The sequence below is a fragment of the Juglans regia genome, chromosome 6 (genome assembly GCF_001411555.2).
Source record: "Juglans regia cultivar Chandler chromosome 6, Walnut 2.0, whole genome shotgun sequence".
NCBI lineage: Eukaryota > Viridiplantae > Streptophyta > Magnoliopsida > Fagales > Juglandaceae > Juglans > Juglans regia.
Window position 1 is genome coordinate 27,573,430 of NC_049906.1, and position 14,496 is coordinate 27,587,925.

Consider the following 14,496-nt stretch of genomic DNA (forward strand, 5'->3'; position numbering starts at 1 on the left):
TGAATTATGAAACCATAGGACCCACCGATGCACAATGGCACATGGCTACCTAGTTGGGCTTCACCAATTTAATTCCCCCCATACATATCTCAGAAGTGGGATCAAGAGAAACTTCTCGACAACTTCTCAAAAGTCTTCTTAAGAGTTCAACAACCATGCTTGCTATTATGAGTTCAAAAGTCTTCTTAAGAGTTCAACAACCATGCTTGCTATTATGAGTTCAAAAGTCTTCTCAATCTTTACTGACAACTTCTTCTCGATACTCGACAACTTCTATTCTCCCACGCTAGAAAATCTCAAAGGTCTTGAGTTCATACAGAAAATTAAATTAATGGGTGTGAGATCTGGACCTTTGTTTTACACAGTACGTAGGACTTGAATTTGAAACCGTGTAAAGGGATCCAATACCGACCAAAAATGAGTGGTTGTAGTCGCGGTCGTCGACATGATTAAAAAAAACCAAAGAATACAAGCTAGTCATGAGTGTGATCAGTATGCAATAATTCGTATAAATAAATAAATAAAATAACTTGTAGGCAACTTCTTTATTTTTAAGAAAGTGTATTAGTCAGGCCAATGTCGCATACGTTATGTCTTCAGTTTTTTTTTACATAAAAGGAAAATTAAGAGAAAGATAAGAAACTTGTTAGCAACTTCTTTGGAGCTTATTGTCACTCGGCACTGGAAATCAAGCACCAACTTTCACCTCTCCATTTTCCCTCTTCTTCTTCCCATCGTTCCCCCTCATTTCTTTCTTTGTCTCTTTTCCTCTGTTTTCCATTGCTGTCCTTAAAGTGATCAATTTGGTCTCAAAGCAAGTTGATACTTTTTGAAAAGAAAAAAAAAGAAGTTCAAGTTGGTCCATTGATTTCCATTAGATGATGACTTTGCTGTAAAAAGACAGAAGAATATCCAACAAAGATACAACTTTAAATTTTCAAAGTTGTTTAAAATTAATGATCAATTAATTGGTCCCACTGCAATTAATAAAACTTGTTTAGTACATGAAAATCATTCTATGCTGTTCCCACGTCTGGAAATTGATAAAGAAGTTTCCAAAGTCTAAAATTCCAATACGGTGCAAGTTTATTAGATGATGACTCTATTGTAAAAAGACAGAAGAATATCCCACAAAGATACAACTTTCTTCAAACTTTCAAAGTTGTTTAAAATGATCAATTAATTGGTCCCACAGCAATTGGCTTTACTCTGTACGTATGCGCGATTACGATCTAGCAAGAGGTCCAATTATAGAGTTGCAGAACTCATCCCAAATAAATAATTATAGAGATAAAGTGGGTCGAGAAACTTCTCGGCAACAACGTCGAACATGCATGTGTTTACTATGAGTTCAAAAGTCTTCTCAAAAGTCTTGAGTTCATACAGAAAATTAATGGGTGTCAGATCTGGACGCGTTTGTTTTACGCATGAGTAGGACTTGAATTTGAAATCGTACGTGTAAAAGGGATGCAAGTAGACTTAACTACGGGACTAAAGGAGGTGAGGGTGTCGGGGTGAGAGAAAAGAGTCTGAGGTAATGGAGAGGAATAAGAGGGAGAGTTCTGCTTCGAGTGAGAGGTTCGAGAGGGAGAGTACTGCGTCGAGTGAGAGGTTGCTGAATTTTTCTAGGGTTCGGGACTGAAGGGGGTGAGGGCATCGGGGTGAGAGAGAAGAGTCTGAGGTAATGGAGAGGAGAAGATGGAGAGTTCTGCTTCGAGTGAGAGGTTCGAGAGGGAGAAGAGGAGAGTACTGTGTCGAGTGAGAGGTCTGAGGGAGAATAGGGAGAATGAAGGAGCTTGGGAGGGATGAATGATAAACCGTGACTTGGCGATGAACCGGGTTCGCCACGTCAGGAGTGTGGCGTGTGGTTAGGGGACCGGGGGTTGGATAGATTAATTCTTTATTTAATTCACAACCTCAAAATCGTGTGGCTTCCCAACGAAAACAAAATACAATAAAATCTTATATTATTTGTAATAGGATAATACTTTATCCATCCACAAAAGTCATTGGTAGTGGTGGCTATCGATTGGATTTTTCATTACTATTCACCAATAGTAGTCTTTTATTAATAAATTATTCATTACTATTTCACTACTATTATTTATAGATGATCTGAAAGACAGAGAGAAGAGGGGCTTAATTGTTCCCATAAAGAACTTGGCACATGATTTCTAGTATTTACAAGCATCTTGTTGCATCTAGACAAGTCAATCCAATGTAAAGGTTCCGAGTCAGATGCAATATTGAGTTCTCACTTTTTTGATAATTGGAGAATAGCTATCTCAAGTAGAGAGGTCGATGCCGATCGAGTTGCATCATAAAAAAGAAAAAAGAAAAAAAATTGATTAGCTGAACTAGCTAGAATAGTGGCAGGCATATTCTTGAGGACGTGGTTCCCTCCAGATTCTAAGGCAACGAGAGTTGAATATTGAAGTCAATATGTTCCCACATTTGAATGTGATAATATATTGATGTCAATAGGTTCCAGCAACATCTTAGGAGCATGAAAGTGGGATTTTCAACTTCGATCTTTACGGTCATGCATGTATTATCCAATATAGGGGAATTGGGAATTGGGATAGATAAGACATGACAAGCCTTTGAGCAATTATGACTGGAAAAACTAGCAACTTGCTAAATCTTTAGATAGGAATGAAATTGGAAGAACTAAAGGATTACAAGCTTTACAAAAAATCCAACTCTAACCATTGTAAGAGATGACTCTCCTTCCCTCAATCTCTGTAAATAGTGTCTTGAAATTAGTTTTTCCTTTTTCTAATTGTTGATAGGATATATGATTTTTTGTTACAGATCTTAACTATACTAAATGGTCTAACAAGTGAAGTTGATATTTAAGTTTCTTCCAATGGTACACCTTTCAGAGAACTGTTTTCCTAAATTTGTATAAGATCTTGAACATATTTTATAAGATGCATTGACATAAATAATATTTTCCTCTTTACACAACTCAGCCTCTCTGTACATGCATTATTTTCCTCTGTGGAACTGATGTGCATGTTCCTCTATTTGAGGTTTAATTTTGTGTATCTGTCTCTTGTGTTTGAAGTGGCCTTTAGTTTTTGTTTTCTGCATTCTACTAGCCTTTGTGACTGCTTGCACTACAAACTTCATCTGTTATGTGGTTTCGTTTTAGTGCAGTTGCATTTTAGTGCACATGACAATTGTGGTTCTATTTTGTGCATCTGAGTTGTGGTTCTTTTCTGTGCACATGACAGTTGTGGTTCTGTTTTGTGCATATGAGTTGTGGTTCTGGGTTGGTTTGTCAATTATTTTGGTGTTGTTTAAAATACACTACTACCATGCCATGGAATACTGGTTCTGAGTTGTGGTTCCAGTGCATGATAGTAGCTTTGCTAATGAAATTTGTATAAAAGTTATTTAGCAGGAAACAGGGTTTCACAAACATTTACCTGATCAAGCAGCAAGTTAATTAATCAACACGCATGTTGGGGTAGTTGGTTGCTGTCGTGTTAAATGTAGGCTTATTGAATATTGATATTTATTTCAACTCTTTTTAATATTGAGAAGATCTTTTGTTTTAAATATTGAGTTTGAATCATGTTTTGACTATGTTTAACCCTTTATGACTATGTGTTAAACTAGTGGAGATGAGAATCTATTCTTTTAACACTTTTCTTTGAGATTAATAGCCTAAGTAAGTGTAACACCCTGTTCCCGAAAAGACATTTTAGAATTTTCGATGAGCCAGTGTGCTACTACTAAACTTAAATATAAAAAGCTTTTCCTTTTTAACAACGCGCCAGATACGAAAGAATTCCATAAAATAACAAACTTCAATAAATACTGAAAATTTAAAATAAAGTCTGCGGAAGCATTTATTAAGAAATACAGAAGTCTTATGTGCTTATCAAAATAATTTATTTAAACTATAGAAATAATCATAGCAAAATCTGTCTAGGCCTCAGCCTTGCCTCCCGGAGTCAAGTCCTGTCCTGCAGTCTCATCTTCATAAATGTCATCACCTGGGGGGTTTAAAAAAAACATGAAAACAAACTAAAATGAGTCGAATACTCAATAAGCAACACATCATACAGTAAACATAATAAACATAAGGTGTCTTGAAAAGCATGCATATTCATAAATACATGCATAAATAACATGAGCATGAACATTAACTTATCTTTCACTTATCATAGGCCGTTACCCACTGTTGACCCCCGTGAGTTAGGGTTAGCGAATCTAAAAAGATTCCGATTTCGCCCGTGGCTGCGGGTTGTGGAATCCATACATAAGGAAGACAATACTGGGTGCACTACCAGCATGCACGACCTGGCAATACAATATGCCCATAACATAGGTACCGTTTTCATATCATAACATAGGCCGTTACATATTTTATCAAATCATACTTGCATACTTGTCATTTCATAGATTTCAAAAGAAATCACATACATACTTGTCATATCGTATCATAGATTTCAAACGAAATCGCATTCTTTCATAAATGTCGTGATACATGTTTCATCGCATAAAATCATGATTTTTCATAAATATTTTACGAAATAACTCTCTCATAAAATCATGCATTTCTTAAATAATTTCATGAATAATCTTTCACATAAAATCATGCATTTTATAAATAATTTTATGAATAATCTTCACATAAAATCATGCATTTCATAAATAATTTCATGAATAATCTTTCACATAAAATCATGACTTTTTCATAATTTTATCATGTTTTGGATACGTAAAAAGGGATTTCCAATAAAGGGCATACATGCATAATATCTTTTATAAAAAGACAAACAGCTCACTGTACATACGCGTAAGGATATGATCATGCTACTTACCTTGCAATGCTAATCCACTATTTTCGGCACGAAATCGGTCGCCTATAAAAAAATAAACACGTATTTTGCATAAATTTCTAATTAAACAAGTGATTCTATTTAAAAACCTAACTACTAAAATAGTCTATATTTTCTAAACCTAAACACTTCCCGACACTAAAATAGCCTTACCCGTTAGTCTTAAATAAGCAAGGATATTTTTGGAAAATAACATACTGAACATGGGCATTTTGGGAAAATAAAATAGAGGGGCATTTTTTGTAATTTAACTAACCAAAAACAAATATTGATTTACGGGTTGCATGATCCGGTTTGGTTTACGCGTGAAAGGAAATGCATGCAATCGGGTTGGGGTGCGATGCTCACCGAGAGAGGAAGCTGATGCGCGGTGGGTCTGGTGGCTGGCCGGGTTTCATGGTGGCTAGGAGGGGTCGGCGTCGGCTGGGATTCTCTGGGCAGGGTGATGCAACGCCGAGAGAAGGAGGGAGGGAGAACAGAGAGAAAGTTTACGCACCACACAGCGTGTATAGGGGCTACGGGCGGTGGCGCTGGGCGTCACTGGGCGGTGGAGACTTGATCTCCGGCGTCGTCTGTTGCTGCTGACGGTGGCGTCGCGGCCCAAAAGTGGCAAAACGTGGTTCCAGGTTTGAGTGAGGATGCTCTGCTTCGAGGGGCTAAAACAGGGGAGGATGGCAGCGGCTTGATGGCTTTTCCGAGGGCAGGCCGTGCAGTGGTTCTGCTAGCTGGGCTACGAGGTGGCCAGAGGGAGGAGCTGAGATGTGGTTTGCTTGGCTTGGGCAAGGTGGTGCTGCGGGGTAGCTATGCTGCGGAACTAAATGTGGGGCTGGGCAGTGCTAATGCACGGGTTTCCGTCGTGCGGGTGGCTTACGGGGTGTGGTGCACGTGAAGGCTTGGCTGAGCGACGGTGGTGGAGGGCAGCGACGAGGGGGGCTTGCTGTTTGCCTTGGCGTGGAGGGGATCAGAGTACGACGGGGTAGTTTGGGAGTGTGAGGGGCTAGTTTCGGCTTGAGGATGGGGCTGGTGGTTGGACGTAATGAGCCTAGCTCTATATATATGGACCCAAGAAAACCCTAGTGAAGAAGGAGAAGAAACGTACGTGCATGGAAGTGGATTAAGTTACGTGCGTGTTTGAAATTTATAGAATAAAACCGGTAGCTAAGAGTTTCATTTTGAAGAGGAAATAAGAATAGGAATAGTGTTTGGACTCTAATACACACGTGCTTGGAGTAAAAATAAAAGCTAAAAAAAAATAAAAAATAAAATAATAATAATGGAGACTTAACTCTAGGTTTATAAAAAATCATCTGATAATTCACTTTAACTCATTAAAAAAATTTATTTGTAATTTATTCCTAAAAAAAAAAAATATAGGGTCGGGTCGTTACAGTAAGCAACCAATGATTTTATTCCAACTAGTAGGTTCGATTAGAATTTTCTGGTTTGCTGAGATCTACAGTTGTTTTTTATGCTATGCTTTCACAAAAAAAGGATGTTTCTTCTCAGGTTTTCTTCAACTCTAGTATGCTTGGTTTATGTAGTTGAGATTGTGGTTAAATGAGGGATGTTTAAGAGCATGAATGTACTAAAACTACTAGCTGTCCATGGTAGTGCAGAAAATTCTGCTATGCACTCTGTTTTGGGGGCTTCAACCAGTCCATTTCATCCTCAATTTTCATTTGCATCTTTTGCTCAACCAAAGTTATTTCTTTGTATGAAAAACTATTGAAAACAAGGGACAAAAACCAGCCATCTTGTGAGCTTTAGCTCTTCATTTAATTTGGTACCAAGAAGTTACTAAAAAGCTGTCAAATGCCATTTTAATGGTGAAAATTCCAAATTTTTTACACTTCCTTGATCTCTTCCATTTCTAAGTAAATTCCTTTCATTTGTACATTCTTAACCCACGCTCTTCGTATATCTTTCATGTAGAAAACTCAATGGCCTTTATTGGACAGCAAGCATGCTATTAGTCATGTTCATGAATTTCTTTAGAATGCTTGGAATGAGGAGTTTTAAAGTTTTTGCTTAGTGCTAAGTATGGAGAGAAGTTAAAAATGGGTTGAGGTTGTGCTTTGTAATTGATTTTCCCTAAGTGAAGAGGAGGTAAGGAAAGTGCTTTGTAGTTGATTTTCCCTAGTTGGTTTATGTAGTTAAGTTGGAAATGTGTGACTTTAAGGACTCCTTGATTATGGCTCTGAAGTTAAGAGTATGCAGTGAATGGAGCATGAAGTTTGTTTAGAAAAAATGGTGAGGCTATGGATTAGTTATGTAAGTTAAGTCTCCGGTTCCTTATTGAGATTGATGTGCTAAAACCTATGTTTCAAGGTTATGGACCATGGTATGCAAAAGTGTTGTAATGGGGTGTCTAAGAGTACCTATTGGTGTAAGTAATAAAGCCATGGATGTTATAAGGATGTATTTAATGAAGGATGCCACAAGCCTTGAAGTTAAGGTTTGGATTTCTTGAATGTTTATGTGTTACTATGTAGTTTGTGAAATCAATGATGAAATGAAAGTTAAAACAAAATGATTTAAATGAAACAAAAGAATGTATGCATGAAGACATAAATGAGGGCCAAATGAATGTTATGAAGTTTTGGTACCAAATAAATTAGTAGATTGCAACAACGGGATGACTCACAAGGTGTTTCATTTGGTATAAATAAGTGGGCTTGCAATAATAGAATCACAATTTTGATTAATTTTGTTGATTTTTTTTAATGCTAACATAGTTTTATGTTCTTTTTTCAATTTTTTTTAATTTGTCAGTTTTAATTTCTAATATTGTATACTATGTGAAATTGCATGATGTTTGAGATACTTTTATCTCTGTTTTTTCTTTCGGCTTGGGTGGGGGGAGGGTTGTTTTCTAAATGAAGTGTTGTGTTTGAAACATGACACTTCATTACTGCTCACTCACATTTTCATTTCAAATTGTGTTTGAGGTAACTAAGTTTACTAAGCCTGTTGGTATTTTCTGTGAAGGCTTAATGATTTTTTTTTTTTTTTTTTTTTTTATCATTTAGCATCATAATGATCTATGGTGCTTTATATTAACACGTAGGCTGATATTCTAGCATTAGGTGGTGGTTGTTTAAACTTGATAATGGTGTAAAAGTTCTTACCAAGTGTATTGTTTACTGCTATTTCAAGAATACCTCTAGGCTAACTGATGTTCTAAAATCCAAAAATGAAGAAAATGATGCTTATTTATTTGAAATTGAGGTTAGTTTTCAGCCTTTTTTTTTCACTTTCACTTATAAAAAAAAAATATGTTATCTAATGCGGTGTTCAACAAGGCGGTTATCAATCATGAAATTGATATAATTTTTGTGCTAGTTTTTCTTCAGTCATTTGGATAGGCATATGATGATATGCTTGCTTAAAACCAACATCTTTTGGAGCAAATTATTGAGAGATATGACTATAACATTAAGATAATTGTCTGTCCTACCATTTTACCTCCAAATGCTAGATTGATGTTTGCCACATGCATATTGAAAATATCCTACCATGGTATAAGGGCATGGTTGCAGTGATGTTGAAGCTGTTCCAATTTATCCTGTCCAGTTGCATATTGTTATAGCTGCCTAGCATCATACTTAAATAGAGGAGCAAAACTTGGTACTTATTTGAGTGATAGTTGTTTGCTCAAATATGTTATAACATGATGTGTGACTTAATTAATTATTAGCTCAGTTTGTACTTGATATAACCATTACTAGATTTCATATAGGGCAGCATTTTGATTTACTTTTGCTTGATAATACAAATGAGTTCAAACTAATAGTTTGATTTCGAACATTTCTCACTTCTAGTTGCTTTTTGTATTGAATTTAGATGTGTTGCCAATTAGGGTGCAATTTTTGCTTGCTTATTTTTTATGTTTTAATATACTTCTAATTTGTTAAAGTTATATATATGTGGAAGTTGGTTTTAAACATATATTTATTATATCATATAGTTATATATACATGTATTATATATAAAGGTCTCTAATATGAAGTATAGCTTGGGTATAATTCATAAGGATTTCTGTAGATTTTATTTTTTATTTTGTGAAATTCCTTTTCTAGAGAGTAAACGTCACCGAAATATTTTTTTTTTCGCAAATTATACTTATTTACGGCGATCCAATATTGTTGGAAATTCTTATTTGCAGCGATTGTTGTAGTATGTGCGGCGAGTAATAGTCGCCGCAAATTTCTTTCCCAGCAATTTAATTTTTCGGTGATTCTTAAATCACTGGGAATGGATCAAAAGCAGCAATTTTTGAATCGCTGGGAAATGCATATTCAAAATTGAAAATTCAATTGCAACAATTCTAGAATTGCTGGGAACTATACATTTACGACGATTTTATAATGACCGCAATTGAGTTTTCAAAACCGATTAGTCAGTTGCAGCAATGTTTTGAAAACTCTGGAAAGGTGGCTTTGCGGCGATTTTAGTCCTTTTGGCAATGGAAAAAAATTGCCAGAATTAGTCTTTCCCAACGATTATCAACTGAATCATAAATCACAACTGAGGCGATATTTTGTACTATTTGCAACAAATAAAATCGCCGGTAAAGATAACCTTTTAGCAGCAATTTTTGGCTTTCGTTGGGGTAGATCAGAAGTGGAGGAATAATACCGGTGAACATGTGACGAGGTGTAAATCGCTGGGAAAAGATAGGGGCGGCGATTTATAGGACTTTTCCGAGCAAAAATAATCACCGGGAAAAGTCACTTCCCTTGTAGTGACCAACGGCTTTTTTTTATTAAAAATAAAAAAATAAAAAAAAAAATTTGAGAGAAGAAAAATGTCCTATTTCTCAAAAATCATTTTCATCTAAATGGATGGATCTTACATGTCAATATCGGTGTGCAATTTGGTACGCGATCTCACTTGCAAAAAAACTTTTCCTAAAATGATATACTCTAGCCTAATGATTAGTGAGCACAAATTTTTTATTTTTCACATCGTTAAGACTATTTGCTTGTTAAATGCCCTGACTAAATTGAGTTGAGAACACAACCAGATTTTAAAGTTGTCTTTGGTCCTTATAATATTAAATGCTTGAGAACCCATTGGCGTTTGTGGTTTTTTTTTTATATATACGTATAGTGCATGCATGTGTTTCTTTTAATATGATATTGTTTAATAGAGATTGGTTCTATTAGTAATTTATTGACTCTAATTTGATTAAAAGTTACTTTTATATTATCATTTTGGCACTCAAAAGGAAAATGTGTTAGTTCTTGAAAGTGCGTATATATATAACGATTTTCTAGATATGTTGCAAGTTTGTTGGAAACACTAATCTTTGGTTGAAAGCACCGTAAGGTGATAAATTGTTTTATTTTTATATATAATTAGTAGAGGATGCTTCCAATTTACACATGAAGTAGTTTGGTCTATTAATACTCTTGAATTTTTGTATATGCAGCTCTATTTGGAATATGGTTAATTAGAAATAGACTTACATACGGTAACAAGATGTCAATTAAATCTATATATAATGGTGTAAGTCGTTGTTATTATTTTTCTTGTAGTGTTGATTTAATGGCATAACATGTTAACTGATACTGGCCAAGACTAAACTACTACTCATTTTTATTTCCATAGCTTCTTGTATATTATTGTCGTATACACTAGTTATTCTTTTATTCCTTTTATTTACTTACTTTACTTTATCTGCTGGCACAATGCTATAGGTGTATTTAGTTAGTTTGTTAGAATACACTCTGTATATATCACCCCTTTGGCAGAATATGTTGTAAGCAGTCTTTTTCATAGTGGAATGACATAACAACTTTTCCTCCATTAATTTGCTCTCAGTTTTCTTCCTTTGCTCGACTGCAAGTTCTTGGTTTTATGTTATCTTACATGGTATCACAGCCTTATGGCAGACTCTAGCCCCAAATCTTTCGAAGCTCACTCTGACTTTAACTCAAGCACCTTATCTCCCTATCTCAATCTCAGTGATCCAGACAACCCATTTCGCCTTGACCATGGTGATAGTCCTACCCTTACCCTTGTCGCCAACCTTCTCACAACTGACAATTATGCCACCTGGTCTCACTCAATGCGCCATGCTCTTCGCACGAAAAACAAGCTTGGCTTCATCACAGATTCACTTGCCCAACCTACTGACCCCAAAGGCCCTTTGCTTGAGCTCTGGGAACGATGTAACGACATGGTCGTTTCCTAGCTCCAAAACTCTATAAGCCCTTCTCTCAGATCCAGCATTCTCTTTGTTGATAATGCTTACGAGATTTGGCTGGATATTCAAGAACGCTTCTTTCAATAGAATGGTCCCCGCATTTATCGACTCAAGAAGGCATTGGCTGCTCTGCTTCAAGAACATGAATCGATAAGCATTTACTATGGCAAGTTAAAGGCTCTTTGGGATGAACTCTATGTGTACGATCCCTTTCCTATTTGCAATTGTGGAACAATGAAAACCTTGCTGGATCGTTACTAGAGAGATTGTGTGCTTCAGTTTTTAATGGGTCTCCATGACTCTTATTCCCCCATCCGAGACCAAATCATGCTCATGGATCCCATTCCCCCTGTTTCCAAAGTATTTTCCCTTGTGCAACAGCAAGAAAGACACCATCAAATGTCCTCACAAACTCCATCTTCTGAAACCATGGCTATGGCAGTTAAGAAACCCTACACCCTTTCCAAATTTTCTCCCAAGCCAAACCAATCCTTCAAGAAAGATCGTCCCTATTGTAGCCACTGCAAAATTACAGGCCATTCTTTGGAGACTTGCTTCAAAGTTGGCAATGCCGAGCCCCCTCTTTGCTCACATTGTCACTTAACTAGTCACACCATTGAGAAATGCTACAAATTGAATGGATATCCTCCAGGCTACAAATATCACACTATGCAGCAATAGCCATCTGCTTTCCTTGCCAATTAGACCACCCTTTCTTTTGCTATTGACTTTGAAGAGAATGATGAAAAGATTGGCTTGACTAAGCAACAATATCAACAACTTATTGCCTTGCTTTGACCTCAGGATCCTCCAATTGCAGCTTCTGCTGTTTACTCCAGCAATCCACCTCAAACCTCTATTCACACAGCATCTTGTTCCAAAATGTCTGGTACATTTACTTCTTTGTCTACACGCACACATGGCTCAACAAGTCCTTTTTCTATCAGTTGGATAATAGACAGGTGCTACAAACAATATGGTCTACAGCACCACACTTTTTACCTCCATAACATCCACTGTTTCATACTTTGTCAAACTTCCAAACGGTACTTCAGCCTTTGTCACACATATTGGAACAATTCAATTAACAAATTCCATCATCTTAAAATATGTTCTCTGTGTTCCATCATATTCTTTCAATTTAATTTCAGCAAACAAACTAACATCTACCCTTAATTATTGTTTGCTTTTCTGTTCCACTCACTATTTTATTCAGGACCTACCTTCATGGATAACAATTGGGAAGAGTGAACTCAAGCACGGCTTGTACCACTTCATTTGCAAGGAAGGTCTTCCCTTAGATCTGACCAATTTCTTCTCAACATGCTCACACAAAAACAATACAAATTTCACTTGTTTTACTTCAATTACAAACCCTATTTCCAACACTGACCTATGGCATTGCCGCCTTGGTCATTTATCATTTTCGAGATTACAATTCATATCTGATCCCATTGTACAAAAACATAATTCATCTATTAATGAAAAATTTTGCAGAATTTGTCCCTTAGCAAAATTTCATCGCTTACCTTTTCATGTTAGTTCTCATTCTTCTTCAAGAATCTTTGAGCTTATCCACTGTGATTTGTGGAGCCCTTGCTCCACAATTGCACATGATGGTTTAAAGTATTTTTTGACCATTGTAGATGATTTCTCAAGAACCACATGGCTCTATTTACTTGCCAATAAAACAAAAACCAGAAAATGCATTGAGGCTTTCATAACCTTGTTGAAACACAATTTGAAGTGAAAAATAAAATCTTAAGAAGTGACAATGGTGCTGAATTTAACATGCATGAATTTTTTAACCAAAAAGGAATCATCCATCACAAACTTGTGTAGCTACCCCTCAAGAAAATGGCATTGTTAAGAGAAAACACCAACACCTATTAAATGTGGCTCGTGCTCTCCTTTTTCAAGCTTGTCTACCTTTAACATATTGGAATGAATCAATTCTAACAACCACTTACATCATTAACAGGCTTCCAACACCTCTTTTAAATAATCAACTAATTGTCAAGGCAGTTAACAGCAAGGAAGATGATAGGTCTGTTTTTGGGAGTATTGTGGAAGCTAGTAAGAAGTTAATCAGTTCATGGAAAAATTGGAGTGTTGAATTCGTGTACAGAAATGCAAACGAGGCAGCACATACTTTAGCAAAGGAAGCATTACGTTTAGACACAGAATTTGTTTGGATAGAGGAGACACCAAATTGTATTAGAAATATTACTGAGAAAGAGAGAACTTGTAATGAGGGATCTTGTTTATATCAGTAAAGATTACAGAGGTTATTCAAAAAAAAAAAAAAAAAAAAAAAACCTTATGAGCTTCTTTTTAATAAAAAACCCAAATATGCTCATATGAGAATTTTTGGTTTCTTATGTTTTGCAGTCACACTTCTGAATAATAGAAAGAAATTTGACCCTAGAGGTCGTGCATGTGTTTTCCTTGGTTATCCCTTTGGAACCAAGGGTTACAAACTTTTGGATCTCAAAACTAGCACCATTTTCATTTCACGGGATGTTAATTTTCATGAATTTATTTTTCCATTTCAAAAATCTCCTCCTGCTACTTTCATAGTCACACCATTGCCTATGTTTTCTCCCTCCTTACCTCTTCCATCAATCTTTCCATCCCCTACCCCTGCTGCTCCCATCTCTTATTCCCCTTCAAATCCTATCAACCCCATTTCCCCCACTAACTCCACTTCACCTTCACCTCTTCCCCCACCACATTCTCCCTCTTCTCACATAGAAAAAACTACCATTTCTTTGCTCACTGCCCCTCCACTTCGCAAGTCAAATAGAACCAGAACAGCTCCTCAATATCTCAAGGACTTCCATTGCAAACAAGTCTTGCCAAACAAGTCTTGCTTTTGCACCACCTCAACAATCGGCTTCCACAGCAGATCCTTTATCAAATGGTAAGTCTTTTTCCCTTTTTGATTGCCTGTGTTATAAGCATTTTAACCCTTCTTTCCAAGCATTTTCTTCCTCAGTTTCTCTTCAAACCGAGCCTACTTCATACAAACAAGCAATTAAGGATCCTGAGTGGTGCAAGGCTATGGAGGCTGAGATTGAAGCTTTGGAAACAACCATACTTGGACCATCACTGATTTGCCTGAAGGGAAGGAACCAATTGATTGTAAGTATGTCTATCAAATTAAACTCAAGTCTGATGGTAATGTAGAAAGACTTAAAGCTAAACTTGTAGCAAAAGGCTACAGCCAACAAGAGGTATAGTTTATACCGAAACTTTTTCACCAGTTGCAAAACTTGTAACTGTTATATGCCTACTTAGCATTGCTACAATAAAAGGATGGTATTTACACCAATTTGATGTAAATAATGCATTCCTTAATGGTGACTTACATGAAGAAACCCCCGGAGTATAACAAGGGTAAACCAAATTAGGTTTGCAAATTGCTTA